Source organism: Leptinotarsa decemlineata, unplaced genomic scaffold, assembly GCF_025532065.1.
Source record: "Leptinotarsa decemlineata unplaced genomic scaffold, Ldec_3_MD MMD2_tig00026299_RagTag_RagTag, whole genome shotgun sequence".
NCBI lineage: Eukaryota > Metazoa > Arthropoda > Insecta > Coleoptera > Chrysomelidae > Leptinotarsa > Leptinotarsa decemlineata.
The window spans coordinates 7334176-7353206 of NW_027412676.1; the positions used below are offsets into that span (position 1 = coordinate 7334176).

Genomic DNA, 19031 nt, shown 5'->3' on the forward strand with positions numbered 1-19031 from the left:
TTTATTGAAAGTACTTTTTGTCCAAAACATTTAATTAAATTTGCCATAACTTTTTCTGCTTTTTCTTTCAACCCGTCCCAAATATCATCCTCATACATAAAGACAGTGTCGTCTAGTTTAAGTTTGACGATAGTCGTGTCACAAAGTATTCTGGCGATGTATTGAATTTATTGAAGCCCCCTGGAGACACCCTACATTTTATTTTATGAGAGAGAGAGGACATTTGCAGATCAAGATCTTGAGATGATGTGGTGCTGAAGATTTTTCCGTGCTTTCCTGCATTTAAAAAACCAAATGCTCCACTGGAATCAATGAAGTCGGCCCGGAGCGCCAATTAATTTTTGTTTTTGTTTTATAATTTCATGATTTGTATTTTGGAGGTGTTGTTATTCGAACAGAACTGTGAAGTTATGAATTCATCTACGATTGACCTCGCAGGTAGTGAGTTATGAATCTGGTCAACTGTGATTGGTTCAGAGGTATAAGTTATGGATCATTTTGCCTATTTACTTAACAAGGAACGGTCTCATAATTGGAGCTTTTTTCAATAGTCTGGTCAGCTCAAAACAAATAATTCATGTGAGAATCCAACATTTCAGGAAACAGAGGTGTGAAAAAATCACAAAGAATTTACTAGAACAGTAATTTAATAGAACAGTTATTCCATGTGCTGAAAATTCAGAAGGCTACATGCAAGATTATGTTGACTGGGAGTTTTAATAAAAATGCAGGTGATGGAAGCCCAAAAACCGTACAAACGCCTGAACTAGAAGCTCAGCTTAATGTGATAGAAGAAGATCCTTCAAATAGTACCAGAAACATATCACTGCAACCTGAAGTCAGCCCAAAAACCATTTGAAAAGTTCTGAAACAATACCTTCCATACCCATATTTGATACATTGGGTCCAATTTCAACTGCTTCAGAATTTTCACCCAAGTTGGTGGTTTATTCATACGCTAGAACAAGTATTATTTTTATCAAATGATCTACTTGTATTACACGAGACGAGATCCTATCATGAACTTTCACAGTTATGATTTTTGAATCGACTAAAATCCCCACGTTATTGAATAAAGTCATTTTCAGCAACAAGTTGGGTAGGAATATTTAGAAGCGTTATTGGCGTCTAACTAATTGTCCAATTTTTACCAGAATTGAGTCATTCTTCTAGTATAGGTAGGTACCCGATATCCGTATAGTTCAAATAAACGATATAGTGTAACCTAACTCCAACAGCTCCCCTTTAATAATATATAGTCGGGGAGCTAACTAATCTTGTTATTCAATAATCATTTCTGATTATGTGAGAATCACAATAACTATATATATATATATATATATATATATATATATATATATATATATATATATATATATATATATATATATATATATATATATATATATATATATATATTTTATTTATTTTTTCTTTGGTTTCGTGGGTGTGAAAAAACTTTCAAAAAAACGGTCTTTATTTACAATATTTGTCAAGCTTTCGCTTTATTTTAAAGCTTTTTCAGGGCTATCTAAAATACAATTTGGTTTAATTTTAACAGAAAAAGGTTAATATTGATACAGTTAATATAAAATATATATATATATATATATATATATATATATATATATATATATATATTTATATATATATATATATATATATATATATATATATATATATATATATATATATAAGAACACTGTATAAAATAATTGTAGAAAGTTTGTAAAACTGATGTAATTCAATCCCTTCAAATGATTTCAGACAACAATTCAGCAAGTAGGTAAAATAATCTAAATTCTACCTGTTCACCGAGTGCGATTTTTTTTTTAAAAATGAAGAGTTGTTTCGGTGTTGCAATGAGTATGAAGATTAATTTTGTTTCGGATGGTAAAATGTTTCCTCAATATTTTGATAAAGGACCCCGCACATTTCTTTTGAGAAATGGCTTGCCTTGAATTTTGCCGAAATTTTGATATGTTGTAGTTCTTGATGTTCTGATTGAAAGTGTCCACAGCCAAAGCTCAGAATTGTACAGTTTTCGAGATGTGAACCTTTGAATATAGATTTTTTCCATATTTTGCAGTTTTTGCTCATCAATCGAGAGCTCTCACTTCTGGTTGGGATAGAATTTGGATATTCAGCAACCAGAATTAGTTTAACGAATAATCTTCTTCAGTTATAATAGATGCCGCCATCGATAATTTTTCATACACTGCTTCACACTATCTCGATAATCTGAGAATGTGGTGCTGTGACATTTTCCTCAGATAGGCTCAAAATGAATGATAGCATCTCACAGCATATGTATCTTTCATACCTGAGAGTACTCTCCAGATAGAATGAAGGGGTTCACGTATTGGAAGCGAACTATTTTGCGCCGTAATATGTTTTACCGTAAAAATGGGGTGTTCCATCGCGAGTGGCGGACAGTGTATATCACTTTTGCCAACCCCATTCAGGTGGTAGGTGCATTTTGAGCATTTCCATGAGTCCCGAGAGTTCAACTGAAATTACTTTTTAAATTTTTTTCTGCCAGTCTTCTTCGGTAATATTAGATACCTCTTTTTCAATTAGCTCTATTACCTTCTTATTAAATTTTGTAAAATTATGCTTCGTTTCAATTTTCCCCAAATCAACTCGATGGATTGAAAACACAAAAAAGAGGGGAAGTCTCAATATGGTGTGTCAATACTTTTCAGCAATCCTTTCAAGGGCATACACTTTTTCAAATGTTTTTGTCTGTCAAACTTCAACTAGTTGGTTTTTGGTATACTTATCTTCAAAATATAAATTGTTATCCTCAAAAAAACTTTGTATTTCATCTTTCCTCGAATTTTTATTCAGTACTTTAATGAGCTGTCGCGAATGATAGGAAGCGTTGTCAAGAACTATTGCACTATTCTCATCCAAATTTGGGATCAATGTGTTTTCAAACCATTCCTCGAAAATATTAGCTTCTATGTTCTTATGATAGTCAACATTGCAGTCCTCAAGTTTTATTTTTTCAGATAATTTGAAATGATTCAGAACCCATCCCTTACTTCCTCCACCGCAGTGCACAATGATTGGTCACGATCCTTTGTTTGCAGGCATGTTAGACATACACATTCTCGAACCATCAGTCCACCCTTTCGTAACTGTGTCGTGAGTGTCATACCAAGTTTCGTCCAAATAGTATTTGTTACGCAATTCCACTATTCGTCTGCTTTCCATAACTGCTTGACGTTTGTTTATTATTTTAAATCTGAATCCTATTTTCTTTATTCAATTCTGAAGAGTTTTGTCAGAGCAGCTCACGTTATGGCCGGAAGTATTTAATTTCTTCCTTATGATTTCAGTTGTGGGAATCTCATTGCTTTTGTAACAGTCGTATATTGTTTTTTTCAATTATTTCATCAGATGAACATCTAAAGGTTTTGGTAATCCCGTATCAAATCTATTTTACGTACAGTTGAGAAAGGAATTTTGGTCAAATCTGATATTGTTTGTAATAGTTTGTATCCCTCGAAACCAAATTTGAGATGTAGATTCTTATACAAATTGAAATATACTCTCTGTGTTTTAATATTCAAATGCATCCGAATCTTATTCACTGGTATCTCTTTTTTGCATTGTCCACCATAGCTATTGGAATCACTAAACTGGAAAAAGTCTGCGTTGTTATCACACTCGTTATTACTATTAGTACTTGTCTAAGGACGCTACATGTTGAACAGATAACAACCATTTTGAGTAATTATAACTGCACCAATATCGAATTTCAACACTCAAATCGCGATCAGTTCTTGAACTGAACATTGATGACACGACGACGATAACCATTCCCGCATCCCTGATTTCTGTTCGTCACCGTAACATGACTTCAAATTCAATTTTATGAGTCTTCAGCTAATCATAAAATTCGGTTAGTAAAAATTATCCAATACGAACTGCCAAGTCTACAGTCCACGTGTACTAGTGCGCTGGCGGTTCATTTCTATGTATTGGTTTTTGGCCTTTGAGAGTGCCGCCACCTTTAAATGTGCACAATATCGTTTACTTTGACTATACTTGTATGAGTCAATATGTGTTTTATGCAAACAGGAGCTCTAGCTGATTTTACTGTTCTTGGTCGTCACCATCTCGACATCACCTAGTAGATTAGATTTTCTTTACTGTTTAATTTTGTTTGTCCATTGATAGTTTTAAGAATGAGTAAAACAGACATTTATTTTTTTCTCGAATACGAAACTAGATGTGAAGAAAAAGAGGCCAAAATGTCTTATTTTGAGTTGTTTGATCTGAAGAATAGAAAATTTTGAAAACCGGGCAATATTGGATGGAGTATCGAGTTCTTACAATATATATATATAAAGAACGTATTTAAATTGTTCAGCGCAAACATATTTTTCCAAACATGTTATGAAATTATGTGTCAAAACTATTTTCCAATTTTGTTGGTCGATGTCTACATGTTTTTATGTCCAACGTTTCGTCTACGACATTATTGAAGGTAGTGAAGTAAACAAGATTTTCATGTCCGCAGGAAGTATCATTTTTTCAACCTATAGTCCAGAAATACGTAGGTACGTCCCGGACTTGGCCAAGAAGAATGACATCGTTGTTGTCAATTGAAATATGAAAATCTTGGTGCGTATGGTTTTGATAAATGCAGTTAATCATTACCATGCAAAATAACGACTGACAGCTATTTCACATGAAGTTAGTTTACATTTTAATTTTTAATAGTTTACATGGTTGTTATTCACAATGGGCTTGTTTTATGCTATGGAAAATGATACTGGTTTGCTTATAGACTGATCGAGTTAGGGGTATACTATATACCCCTAACTATATACTTATCAAGCCTAATCGGTCCCAAAATCTCTTTATATTTGCAGAAAAAAGAATAATTTAATATCCAATCACAGATCTGATGATCTAATTTGACATAAGCCATTTTTGTTGTTATTGTTGTCAACTCGGTGTGAATACAACTGTTGCAATTATATAATTAAAGAACGTTTTTTTGTAAAAGGTAGGTACCTATTTTGATGCATATTCCGTGTCATTATAGTTTACATTCCGAAAATTATTTTTTCAGGTTATTTTTGGATTGATATGTTCTGGAGTAAATCTACATTTCACTGTACATATTTTTGCTTCTCTTTTCTGTCACCATACTGCTCCTTGGCCGAGATAAAATAAAAATTAAATCAAAACTTTCCATTATTCGATAAAAAAACAAAGTCTGAAATGATTGTCATATAAATAAAAGGACCTACTAAATATTCCACCTACCGTTTCAATTTTTCATACTCCATTTCGGTACCAAAGTATTGCAAATTTTTCAAGTAAAATTCATCGATCATTTCAAAATCGACTCTTGGTAAGTTGTCGGGAGTCAGCTTCAACAAAACTAGGTTCAACATTCATTTTGAAATTATTTTAACAAAAATACGAAGTTTGTGGAAACCATTGACATTAGAAAGAGCACATTGTCGCATACACTACAGAGGGCAATGGCTGACTGGATGACTATATGGCTAATATACCAGTAACGTCGAATTTCTTATTTTTTGTCCATTTTTATGCTTAATTCCTGGATTCGAGCGATATTATTATTGTATATTTATTTGTTTGATGGCTTTATTCTTAAAAAAATGAATGAATAATTACGGAAAATTTTAATTGATCGTTCATTTTCTCAGGAAAATGGAGTACCTATATCACACAATTTATTGGTTTATTCGGCATTGAAAATGTATGTCATATCAGATCCATTCTGCTTGTTTTTGCAACATTGAGTTTCAACTTTTTCTCAGCTGACAGCTCGTATAGGAACAATTCGGTTTTTCATCGAGTTTAGTTTGTGTATGTTTTGAAAGTGTTTTAGAGATATATTTGAATATTAATATGATGCATTCTTGTGCTGATTTTAATTGTGCGGAAAGGCACAAGAAAACAGAAAGCGCATGGGTTTATAACTGAGTTATTTCATATAATGAGTTTAGGTTCCCAGAGGATAAAATGATGAGAAAAAAAATGGGTGAAAGTATTGCAATCCATCTACTCTTCCAAGATTTTATAGAAATAATTTAAAAAGTGATTATAAATGAAAGGGGAACGAAAATATTGAATTTGATGACAGAGTTTTTTATTTCAACTTCAAGTATTCTCCACAGAAAGTATTATCTGGAGTTAATCCTGTTACTGGAAGTATGAAACAAAATTATTTAAATTTTATCATATGATTAATGGTATTATTACCTCAGAAGCTTATGTTGAATCAGTTCGAGTACAATCAATTTTCTCTATACTTGACCTCATTCAACCTTCCTCTCAAGTTTTGAAAGATTCAACAGATTACCAAAGCAAGCCTATAACGCTTGAATTTAGTAGCTATATTAGAAAGAGGTATGTATGTAGGAATCGTTTTTTTTTAAATAAATTGCAGTTGTACAGATTGTGGATTGTAGAATAAATTGAATATTTGAAATGATTCTTTAACGCAGTTTGCTATATTTTTTGATTTTCATAACTGTATATTATTAAATAATACATTAAATCATAATTCACGTAAATATTTTGTGATCTATCGACTTCGTGTACTGATTTTATTCCATGTGGAGAATTGTTCATTAATTGAAACGTTAACGGGTTCATATACAGTTCCATAGTTAAATTGATAATTATAGGCTTCGTAAATTTTACGATTTGGCAATGTTGATTATTTCTATTGTTCCTATTGGTCAATCGAACAAGAAGCGGGAATAGGGTCGTGAAGTCACCACCCTACCACATTCGATTTTTAATATTTAAGAGATGAAACAAAGTGCACTGTTTTTCAATTTGAAATTTCTATCAAGTGAACTATAAACCAAAAATCATGAAACAAGCCCATTATTGCCTCACAAAATGTCTAATGCAACACAGCTGCTGCAATAATTATTGCCTGAAAAATTGAAATCCAGATACGAAAACTTTAATGATTTGTTCTTGAAATGGATGGACATGAAAAAATGGATATAAAAGTATCAACTTGATTTGCTTTATTTTCAATTAGCAACAATGATTGGATTAGATGGTGCGTGTAGACTCGAAAAACTATTAAAAATGTCAATTGCTCTGAAAAAAAAGTCGTGTTACTTGTGAAAATGCCACATTCCAAAGCACATATTGAGAGAGCCTTTGTTATAATTGGGTAACAAAATCTGCTGTTGAATATGCAATATTTATCATCACGGCCATCCCATACTACACAAGTTTATTCGTGAATTACAAAAAAAACTGTTCAATTCAGCCTGTCGGTATCCACAGTTGTGGGAATCTCGGAATAAAAATCGCAGAACACTTGAATTTTCAAACAAATTGAATCCCTTCAATATCAGCAATTGCTCGAATTTTCATATTGAATATTCATATAACTAATAATAAGAATATTTCTGTTATTACTTACTCATCTTCTGTTCGAATTTCAATATTTGATACAAATAAGAATAAAAATGTTCGAAATTTTGTTCAACAAAGAAATATAATAAAGAAATGTTATTCTACACGGTTGCCGAAAAATAATGTACGCAGTGAAATTGTAAATTTCCAAGACTCGCTTACGACACGTCCTAGAATGGGGAATGTTCCTCCTGACGAAAATCAAGTAGTTTTCATAAAAGAGCTCTAAAACAACGCCATTTTAAACTTATCATTTCAACCTTTTTCTTTAAAAAATTATTTAAATGATTAAAAAAGAGGAATGAAATAATGCATTCAACATTTAAAGGGATTCGTTTCTATTTCACCATTTAGCAACATCAGTTATAGCTAATAAAGGACAATAAATCTGTTACCTGAATGAGACAAACAAAGATGATATATTTCAGAGGCGTGCTGTTCTGTTTACTTATATTCCGAGTTCCGAGACATTCTGTGACATATGACATTTTGTGCACCTAACCTATCTTCCTCTATATAAATAAATAACAAAACAACTGTTGTTTATGTGGCTTGTGGAGGTGGTATTGAACTATAGTTTATATTTTGCAATAATTGTTGAGTTATAAAGATAATTTTTTTTAAGTAGAATATCTAGGTACGTATACATTATTTCAACTTGATACAGCCAATATGTGAATTAGAAACAAATCCCTTTGAAAATTAAAACCCAACATTCGAAACATCAATTTGAATACTTTTCGAAGTGTATTTGAAAAACTCATGAAATAAACTCAACTTAATTTTGTTCAAACTTGCATTTGCTGTAATAACCCAAATTGAGGAACATTCCCTATTTTGTCTACTCGTCCATGATATTTTTCGGACTTGTTACTTAAATTACTTTACTATTGATGCATTATTAATGAAGTTTGTTTGTTTTAAAATATGTTTTTTCCGTTAACCAGCTATCGCACCCCTACGAACAACCTTCAGAAGTCGAAACTTGTGCGAGCTAAGGTCTAACGAGGTCTTACCTTTTAACGTGTAATTGCTAACAATCAAAGTGGTAAATGAAATTTCATATTTTTTTTTTAACTGTCCTTATTTCAATGATCCTTCATAGGATTTATTTTCATTTTTAGAATATGCTTCCTGAAGACTATTATCATATATTTCATGTTCATAAAATATCATTTTAAACGTGTGATTTGACATGATTTCGGTAACTTCAAGGAGATACCACAACGAAGAAAAAACAGCATTTGGTATTGTAGCAAACGAAGTGCAATGGATGCTCACCTGCATGAGAAAATTTACGATTGTACATTAATTTCTTGAAAGAAATATACCTTGGAGGAAAGAAGAGTATACAACTGAAAGCGTATTATATGAAATGATTGTCATTGCTTTGACTTCAAAACATAACCTTCGTCCTCGCAGTCAATGCACATACCACTGATGATGTCTGCCTCAGTAGCAGACGAAACCTTTGATATTTCAGTTTCCATTAGACCATGGCTCACCAACCCGGACTTTGTTCTCTGTAATCGTGACCTCGGCCATGAAAGCCCATTAAATGAAAATATTCGATCTGAGCAAAGGCGGATTTAGAATAGAATTTTGAGGGGGTTAAATTCTTAATTTCTGAAGAAGATAATTTTTAGAGGGAATCTATACTTATAAATGTAAAAGTTCTTCACTTAAAACTCATTCATTCATCTTTGTTTCCCCGAACTGGTAAGTCCTAGGGAGCTAAAATTGGGTATATAGGTGCTTCTGAGCTCTTATATGCGCACTAAGAAAGGATTTTCATATATTCCAACTAGGATAGGTACCCCCATCACTGTTTCTCCGTGCCGCTATATTTTCGGAGGCTGAAATTTTGTATGTAGGTTTGTTTTATGTTGTAGATGTGCAATAAGAAAAGATTTTTAAATATTCCAACTGGAGCGTCACCCCCGGAGGAAAAAGGCGCGTTCATCAAATAAAGTTATATTTTCATTTCTGTTTATCCATTTTTCGATGGATGAATTTATATTTAGTATCAGCATTGCACCGGTGCGAAGCCGGGTACGGTCTACTAAAAATTCACCTTCCTGGTAAGTTGGTGCCACCAGTTGTCTCCACCATAAGTTCCCTTACTTATAAAATTGCTGAATGACAAAAAACTGAAATTACAAAGAAATAACATGAAACCAAACAACAACCAAAAAATAAAAATTCAAATAATAATAAACGCTGAAAATTAAAAATTATTATTAACAAAAAATGAAAAATTAAAATAAAAATTAAAAGATTTCAAACCAAGTTATGTCACGACGTTTCGATTGTTAGTATCCACAATCGTCTTCGGGTGATAACTGGACTTATTCGCTGACCAACGTCTTCAGTTCAATCGGGATGGAGCCCAGCTGCCTTACCCTTTCGGCTGATTTTTGTCGAAGAAGGACAAATGGGTTCATGACTGAGGGGATGGCGGTATGAAGTCCTCAGACACCAGTACCGCCCTTCACGGGATCTCCGAGATCCGACTATTTATAGGCCATTCGAGTGCTTTCACCTATCCCCTCATCTCTCTCCCCGCTTCTTTGGTTTTTAGCGGGAGATGACCGTTTGGCGGGAGTTGGTCGTTTTTCGTTTGATGAAAGGTTTCCATATGTTACGTATCTTTACGCTTTCTTGACTGAATGCGTTGTTGGACAACATATACGCGGCTCCTTTGAATTTTCCCCTAAACCAGTGTTTCTCTTTGTGGATGATTTCAGCTTGAGCTCACTTGATATTATGTTGATGAGCCCAAACATGCTCTGCTATTCCGGATTTGCAGGTTTCTCCTCGCTGTGTGTGTTTCTTGTGCTCAGCAATGCGAACTTTCAATGGCCTCTCAGTTTCACCGATGTATGATTCTCCGTACTCGCAGGGTATCCGGTAAATACAATTCTTGGAATCGCAGTCCGCGTTTGGTGGCCTGATTTTCGTGAGGCTGCTACGGATAGTGTTCCCAGATCTGAAGCAGGTCCTGATGTTATACTTGGACCCAATCCTTCGTATCTAACGGGGAGCACTATATGTCGAGGATTACCACCGACTTCTTTTTGCCTGAATTGTATGATCTGGACCCCAATGACATTTGGTTTCAACAAGACAGTGCTACGTGCCACACAGCTCATGCCACATTTGATATTTTGCACGAGCGATTTGTTGGAATGGTCATCTCATGTGGAAGTGATGTGAACTTGCCACCAAGATCGTGCTATTTGACCCCGTTAGATTTTTCTTGTGAGGTTTTCTTAAGTCGCAGGTGTATGAGATAAGCCACAAACCACAACGGTCCTTAAAGCCAACATAACCCATGCCATCGGTCAAATTCAGTCTGATTTATGCGCCAGAGAAGCCGTGGCAGACTTTTGAACGATATTATATCCCACACATAATGATATCAATAGGTCTCTCATACGCATAAAATATTTCGATGATGTCTCACACACACTTTGTTTTATTTAAATTTAAATATAGGAAGCGTCCAATGAAAGATCCTGTATTTTAACGTTTGTTTGAAAGTGATTGACAATGTTTCGTGGTGTATTTCATCAGTTCGGACTTCCATTGTCTAATATAATATACATTGATTTGATTACCTTGAAAAAAATAAAATTAAATTAAAAAAATTAACCGAAAATAACAATTTTATTGAACAAAAAACTGAAATTACAACGAAATAACATACAAGCAGCAACTAAACCAATAAAAATTGAAATATTAATAAAAGCTGAAAAATTGAAAAAATTAAAATATTATTAAGAAAAAATGAAAAATAAAAATTAAAAGATTTAAAACCAAATTATGTCACGACGTTTCGATTTTTAGTATCCATAATCGTCTTCGGGCGATAACTGGACTTATTCCTCCGAGATTTGACTATTTATAGGTCATTCGAGAGCTTTCACCGATCCCCTCGTCCCTCTTTCCGCTTCATTGGTTTTGGCGGGCCATGACCGTTTGGCGGGAGTTGGTCGTTTTTTGCTTGATTAGAGGTTTCTATATGTTACGTATCTCTACGCTAGCTTGACTAAATGCGTTGTTGGACAACATATACTCGGCTTCTTTGAATTTTCTCCTAAACCAGTGTTCTTCATTGTGGATGGTTTCAGGTTGAGCCCACTTGATGTTACGTTGATGAGTCCAAACATGCTCTGCTATTCCGGATTTGCTGGTTTCTCCTTGCTGTGTGTGTTTCTTGTGCTCAGCAATGCAAACTTTCAATGGCCTCTTAGTTTCACCGATGTATGATTCTCCACAATTCTTGGAATCGCATTTGGTGGCTTGGTTTCGGTGAGGCTGCTACGGATAGTGTTCCCAGATCTGAAGCAGGTCCTGATGTTATACTTGGACCCAATCCGTCTCATCCTTTCCGATAATTCTCTGATGTAGGGAAGTACAAGTACTGGTTATTGCTGTCTTCTAGCTAAGGCCTGTTCTACTATCACTCTGGAGTAACCATTCCGTTGAAAGTCATTTTTAATGATGCCTAGTTCCTTTTCGAGACCTTCCTTTGTATTACAGAGCCCAAAAGCACGGTCTAGTAGAGTCTTGATGATTCCTCTCTTAGTCGATTGATGGTGGTTGGATTTCTGGTTCAGATACTGTCCTGTGTGAGTGGGTTTTTGATATACAGATGTATCTCATTTAGTGTCGGTCCTCTTCACCAATACGTCTAAGAAAGGCAATCCGTTATGGATTTCCTTCTCCATTGTGAAAGTGATGGAAGGACTTACGTTGTTGATGTGCTTCAGGAAAGTGTCTAGTTCTGCATTCCCATGGTTCCATATTATGGAGGTGTCGTCTACGTATCTCAACCAGACTTGGGGCTTCTTCAATGGCAAGAGTTTCAAACCACTCCATATATATATATATATATATATATATATATATATATATATATATATATATATATATATATATATATATTGGCTATAACAGGTGAAAGTGGCGATCCCATTGGCAGTCCCTCATCTTGCGTAAAGAATTCGTCCTTCAGTTGGAAGTAGCAGTTTTTGGATACTAACAATCGAAACGTCGTGACATAACTTAGTTTGAAATCATTCAATTTTTATTTTTCATTTTTTGTTAATAATATTTTTAATTTTTTCAATTTTCCAGCTTTTATTAATATTTCAATTTTTATTTGTTTGGTTGTTGCTTGTATGTTATTTCTTTGTAATTTCAGTTTTTTGTTTAATAAAATTGTTATTTTCGAATGAAAAGAAAAATTTTTTAAATGTCCAGTGAAAACTCTCAAACATTTGAATGCATTTCTACAAGAATTAAGAGCATTCAAGTAACCAATTATGCGTATTGTTTTTTTCTGTGAAATGATGACATTAGTCTATCAGGATGACAAGCCCTAGAAACCAGTTCCGTACCGCAGTTTGGAATCAACCTGATCAACAATTTCAACAACTGATCAACATTCAGTACTTGTTTTATGTTCCAAAGTTGGTACGATATATAATTGATTTTTTTACTAAAATTTACATCATGCGTGTGCCCATTTCCTCCGGAAAATGCAAACACGGTTCTTTCAATCTCCCTTGCCCGGACGCCGACCTCCAAAATGAAGATTCCCGGATGCGAAGAGTCACCTGGTTGCAAGTGGCATTGTGACGTCATAACGCTACTCTCACCAACGCTTTGGGAATACCTCTCTTGAAAGTCGGTCAGTATGCCCACAACCGAGGCGATCACTCAGTAGATCTTGTTCCGCCAACTGCGTCAGTACTTCGTTGAGCGCACATTTGAATTAGCTGGAGCTTTGCGCGGATCTGTAATTTTCGCGGTGTTATTTTTTTGTGGTGTTTCGATTTTTGAGGATACATTTTTGTAAGTACTCTAGAATTTCTGATATGATTGATTTAAACCTGGGGTGTATCACAAAGATATGATGTAGGGCCTTCTGCTACTTCTGATGTATACCGCGCTCGATTTTCGATAGTTTGTATAATTTTCAAAACTCACTAGTTTAGATATTTGGTTTGTATTATAGTTTTAAAATGATAAATCTTACAACGATCGGTGACCTAATAATTCGAGACAATTAATTATAATTCATTCCAAAATTGGCACGTCCGATTGAATACAACCATCTTACTTCTGCATGTAATAATTGAGTTGTGTAGTTGGAATCCTTACATATATTTGAAAATAAAGCGGCTGTTAAGGACGTGGCTCTTAATAAAATGTATAATCTTGAAACATCCTGAAGCCCATCGTTCAATTCTGATGCTAATTTTTTTGCTGCAAGAGCCTCTCGGTGAATAAGGCAGTGAGTAAAAGTTGTAATTATAAGAAGCAGCTTGAAAAAATGATTTGAAACCAATATAATAGATGTTATAAAATCGTGTATTTGAATATTTGACATTAAAATCTCTCGCGATCCCAGAATTTTCCTACGTCACCCCGTTTCGGGTCGCGACCCATAGTTTGAGGTCTGACCTAAATTGATACTGCATTTTCTGCTATTTCTTTACAAAGGGCAAAAAAATTGTATGAATTGAACGATTCTTTGTCCTATCGAGGTTTCAACTGTGTTTTGAACTACTGACTCTGTTAAAAAGTAGACAGACAGATGGGTTTGATGTTCAAAAGTGAAATATTTGGAATTTTTTTGAGTAGTGTTTCAGTTCATTCTTGCTACAGGCAAATTAGTTAGTAATTTTGGGAAATATTCAGTATTCTGTTCTTTCTTCACTGTATAATTTTTAGATAACTTAATAGATTTTTCTATTTCTACCTATGTACAATTAACCTTTCGTTGAATATTTGGAAAATCGAAATTAACATTGCCAAAATAAAAGTTTATACAAAATATAATACTTCAACTTCCTCATTACATATGTCAACACATGAAATCAGCCATGATTCATTATGTGCAGGAGCCTGCATTTCTCTTTTCTTCCCAATTTTCATGTTCGATTTTACACCATTTCACTTTCACCTTTATATTTAGTGAACTCTATATAATTAGTGTATCTATGAATTTATACAACTACATTCCTAAAACCGAAAAATGATTTTTTCTTTCATTATGAACATCTTTTAAGATTTTAAGGTAAGGTATTGTTTTAAGTTACCTAGAGTGTCACACATAAAGACGTTTTTTTATTATTGGATATAATGAAAATTTGACTTCGCAGTTGGTTTGAGCTTGAAAAATGAGTGGAAAGCAGCCTCTTTCCTTTTGTCATGTGCTATTCTAAACCTGTCTTTGATATTTTATCGAAAATTCTTGAAAAATCAGTTTTTTTTTTAATTTCGAAAAATGCCAATGAAAAGAGGTGCCCAGTTTCCAATTTTATACTCTTGCTCGAAATTTGGACTCTCAACTGTTACTTCGACATTTTCTACTTTTTTTTTTTTAATTTTTCGAATCTTTCGCTTTATCGTTTCATAATTTTGATGAATACGAGACTTCCATATCATATCGTGCCTAGAAAATACCCGCATTAGCCTATTACAAAAAAAAATAAATAAATCCACCCTCAGAAATTCGTCTTTGTTGTTGTAAAGTTCATCTAGTGTTTTCATTTAATTGTTAAACTGATTCGGATTTTCAATGTATGGATGGTAATATGTCAATAATCGAATAAACGTATTTTTCATTCTTATTACACTCGTATTCCGTTAGCAGATTTCTATCCCATTAGCTGCAGATGAGTTCAAAATATTTTAATGCAGTTTACATTCAACAGTCACACTGTTGGGTGTAAACTTCTAGATGTAGTTATCGAGCAAATAATAATAATACTTCTTGAGTTAATTTCATAATTCTTATATCCTTTATTTCCATCATCAGATGTGTAAATAACATTATACCAATATAACTACATATAACCAAATTCACAAAAAAACATAACATTTATTGATTTTTCTCAATAATCTTATAAAGAACCCGAATGTATCATTCAATATGCCGTCTTTCCCGTTCTATACAAATTGTAGCCCTTTCATTCACAAACTTTGTGGCATTTTTAATAAATAGGGGATTTATGTTAGCACAACACTCTCGAATGGAATTCTCTGAATGCTTTGCCCCAAAAAATCTGACCGAGACACTGTTTCATTTCTATCGTTCGGTGGTTCGGTGCCCCATCAACCTGCTACCACAAATTTCGTCTAACACTTGGAGGCGGGTTATCATTTCAGACAACTGATTCAAAATGAAATTTCTGTACATGTTGGCCTTCGAATTTTCTCTAAAAAATATGGTCAATCCATTTGGTTATGTAATAACCCACACTACGCATTTGTCTTGAATGAATATTGGTCACGGCATTCTATTACAAAATTTGGATTATTTTTGGACCACTAACTGTTCCGTTCAACGTGAAAGTTGCCTCGTCTGTCCATAAAATTCTGTAGAGAAATGCGATATCATTTTCTCTCTCAACTTGGAATCAAAATGAAAATCCTGGTTGAATATCGAAATATCTTTCTTTGAGTGTTTATAAACTTTGGCTTATAGGGATGGAATTTATTTTGTGCAGAATTCTTCTCACAATTTCTCTGCTAACATCTGTATCTTCACTAATACTCCTGATATTTGTTTTTGCGTTTTCAACAACGCTCAAACAAACATTGACTGAATAATTCTTTCTGGATGCCGGTGATTGAAAATACAAGCAACATCTCGATATGGTACATTCACACCACATAAAAGAACGTTTTCCACTTTGTCTCAGGATAATGTTATTATCTACCGAGGCTTTGGCTAAATCTTGATGGCACTCTAGTACTAGCCCTGAGGTAACACGTTGTCTGTTCAAGGCTAATAGAGTTTGTCTACTATCTATCAGTGCAGATTGTTATGTTTTTGCCAGAAATTCCTTTCCTGGTTATTTCTTTTATGGCGATGAAGATACCACAGCCAGTTCAGGTGATCTGGAGTAAACTCCACATCCTGAGTTTTCTTTGGTTTTTGAGCCGTCTGTATATAGGTATGCGTATTGCATTTTTAGCATCTGAATCTGTGTTCTGTTTTATTTGTATTTTGTAGGGTTCATTAAACACAACCCTGGGTTCAATTGCATCACTGGCTGCCCATTATGAGTGTGGTGCAGTTCTGATATACACTTTTTGGTATGTCCTTGAGCTCTCTCAGCGATTTTTATCCCCTCAATCGTCGCAAAACGCCGTCCTTTCATGAGTTTTCCTCAATCTTGGGAACAGAAAAAAGTTGCAGAAGGGGAAATCTGGTGAATACGGTGGCTGAGACATGATTATGGTATTGTTTTTGACCAAAAAATTACGAACAAGCGATGGCGAGTGAGCAGTGGCATTATGACGTCATTCAATAATTCAGCCATTTTTGAACGAACTTCGCTACAACACGCTTCATGCCCAAAATTTCTGACCAAAAATCAAAACAAAATAAAATTCAGCCTTCAACAATTCTGCATTATTTCGGTTAGTTGAACTTCTGATAAATTTAAAATTGGGAACAGCAAACATGATATTCTGCCTAGAGAGGAATACTTTCCACAAGCAAAGATCAACTGGTGATCTTTTTTTATATGAATATCTTTGTGACAATGTAATCGAGAAATGGAGAGTTTAATTAATGTAAACAGACTCGAGAAACGGGTTTTATATTATAGCTGGTCAAATTGTGCTTTACTACCGACAGTTCACTTGTCTCTTCTGTTCATTTAGGTGTCCGAACATCAGCTCCTAGCGCAAATTTTCATCAAAAGTTTAATTTTTTAATGGAAATATACAGAAAATTTCAGTTTTGGATGTCAGTAGAATTTTATGCTGTGAAAACTCAGGTAGAAAGTGGTATACACCTCAGTCATTTTTAATGCTCACACATATGAATCTCCGCCCTAAAAGAATTTAAATTATTTATTTCCTTAAAATGACAGAAAAAGGATAGGATATAGTCATTATATACATAAAAGAACAACATATATATATATGTATATATATATATATATATATATATATATATATATATATATATATATATATATATATATATATATATACATATATATATACTCTAGAAAGGTTAATGCAGTCAAGCTGCTGGAAAATAATTCCATGAAAATCAAAAAACAAATAGATAAGTACTTTTTGATCATTCCCATATTGACTTCAATTTATTTGGTAAACTGTTGTAAATTCTAGGTCCTATACGTTTTTGTTCACTTTTATTATACTTAGCCGCTCTAACGTGTATCATTTGCTTCTGCCGAGTGTTTTTATCATTAGCTGTGACGCAAGCCCTCTTGTTAAAATAAATCTTAAGTCAATTGAGCAAGTATGGAGAACCCATATCGAAAATCTGGTAGGAAAATTGAGTAGTATCAATTTCATTATCAGACAACTGAAGGACTCTGTATCTACAGAGGTTCTCAGAATGGCATGCATGGTCTAGTGTCGTCGGCACTCACATAATATGGCTTGATCTTCTGGGGTAATTCAACACATATTGATAAAGTATTCATTGCTCAGAAGAAAATCATAAGATGCATGATGGGAGTTCGAAATAATGTATCTTGTAAAGCTTATTTCAAGTCATTGTCAATTCTAACTTTACCATCACTTTATATTCATCTTCTAATTATGAATATTGAAAAAGAGCAAGATACCTACATGAAAAGTAGTGAAATTCACCAACACCAAACACGGAATAAAAATGGCATTCGCTTACTATTCTCTAGGCTTAGTGTGGGACAGAATTCTCCAATATACCAGGGAATTCTATGTTATAAATAGGATCTTTGGTGACATAAAAAATTTTTATACCTTCAAAACAAAATTATTCAATTACCTAAATGAAAATACTTTTTATACAATAGAGGAGTACCTCACTGTTTGATGCTAATAGTAGTTTTGTATGTATATAAAGATTGTCATATTCTCTTGTGAGTTCTATAATGTTTTTATGAGTTTTAATAATATATGTTTTGACTAGTCTGATAAGTTTTGTACCATTGTGTGAAAAACTTTAACGATGGATATATTATCTGTATCTTGTATGCGACAAAAATAGAGTAGTCTATTCTATCAAAAGTCAACTGAGTATACCCCCGACTACACTTTCTATGGGTTATTTCATTCAGAAAATGTGTTCCTTACGGAATAAACTTACTGAACCTTTTCGAATTAATATATTCAAAGGCGATTTAAATCCATTGCAAATCTTCACTTTCGCAAAGACACCTCTTTCAGAGCGTATGAAGGATTTTCCTGCAGTGATATATGAACATTTCCATAAAAATCCTGAAGTCGGTAAAGTAATATTAACTACTTATGTTATTTTGTTTATACTCGTACGTTAAGTATATTCACTTTCTCGCAATACATGACATCAGGTACAAATCAGTGTTGTGAAAACGCCGGTATATATAGCGAGCTTTCTCATGGTAGTTTCATTCCAGTTATTGCATAGAAAATAATAGAAAATCTTCCATTAAACTTATATTGATTATCATTATATTTCAAATTACTTCAAAGTTAATTACTGAACATTTAATTTCAATTGTTTTCAAGAAAAAATTCTTTCGCTTGAAAGTTCAACTGGTGATCCTCACTCCATAAGAATAGCAATT

General features: G+C 33.6%; 1 protein-coding gene across 1 annotated transcript in view; it reads left to right on the forward strand.

Moving 5' to 3' along the window:
* Window positions 1-13138: 13138 nt before the first annotated feature.
* The window catches only part of LOC111505844 (uncharacterized), a 101789-nt gene continuing 95896 nt past the window's right edge, over window positions 13139-19031 (forward strand). The window contains exon 1 of the mRNA XM_074180799.1: window positions 13139-13299. The gene's annotated coding sequence lies outside the window, so the exon portion shown is untranslated. The remainder of the gene's footprint in view (window positions 13300-19031) is intronic.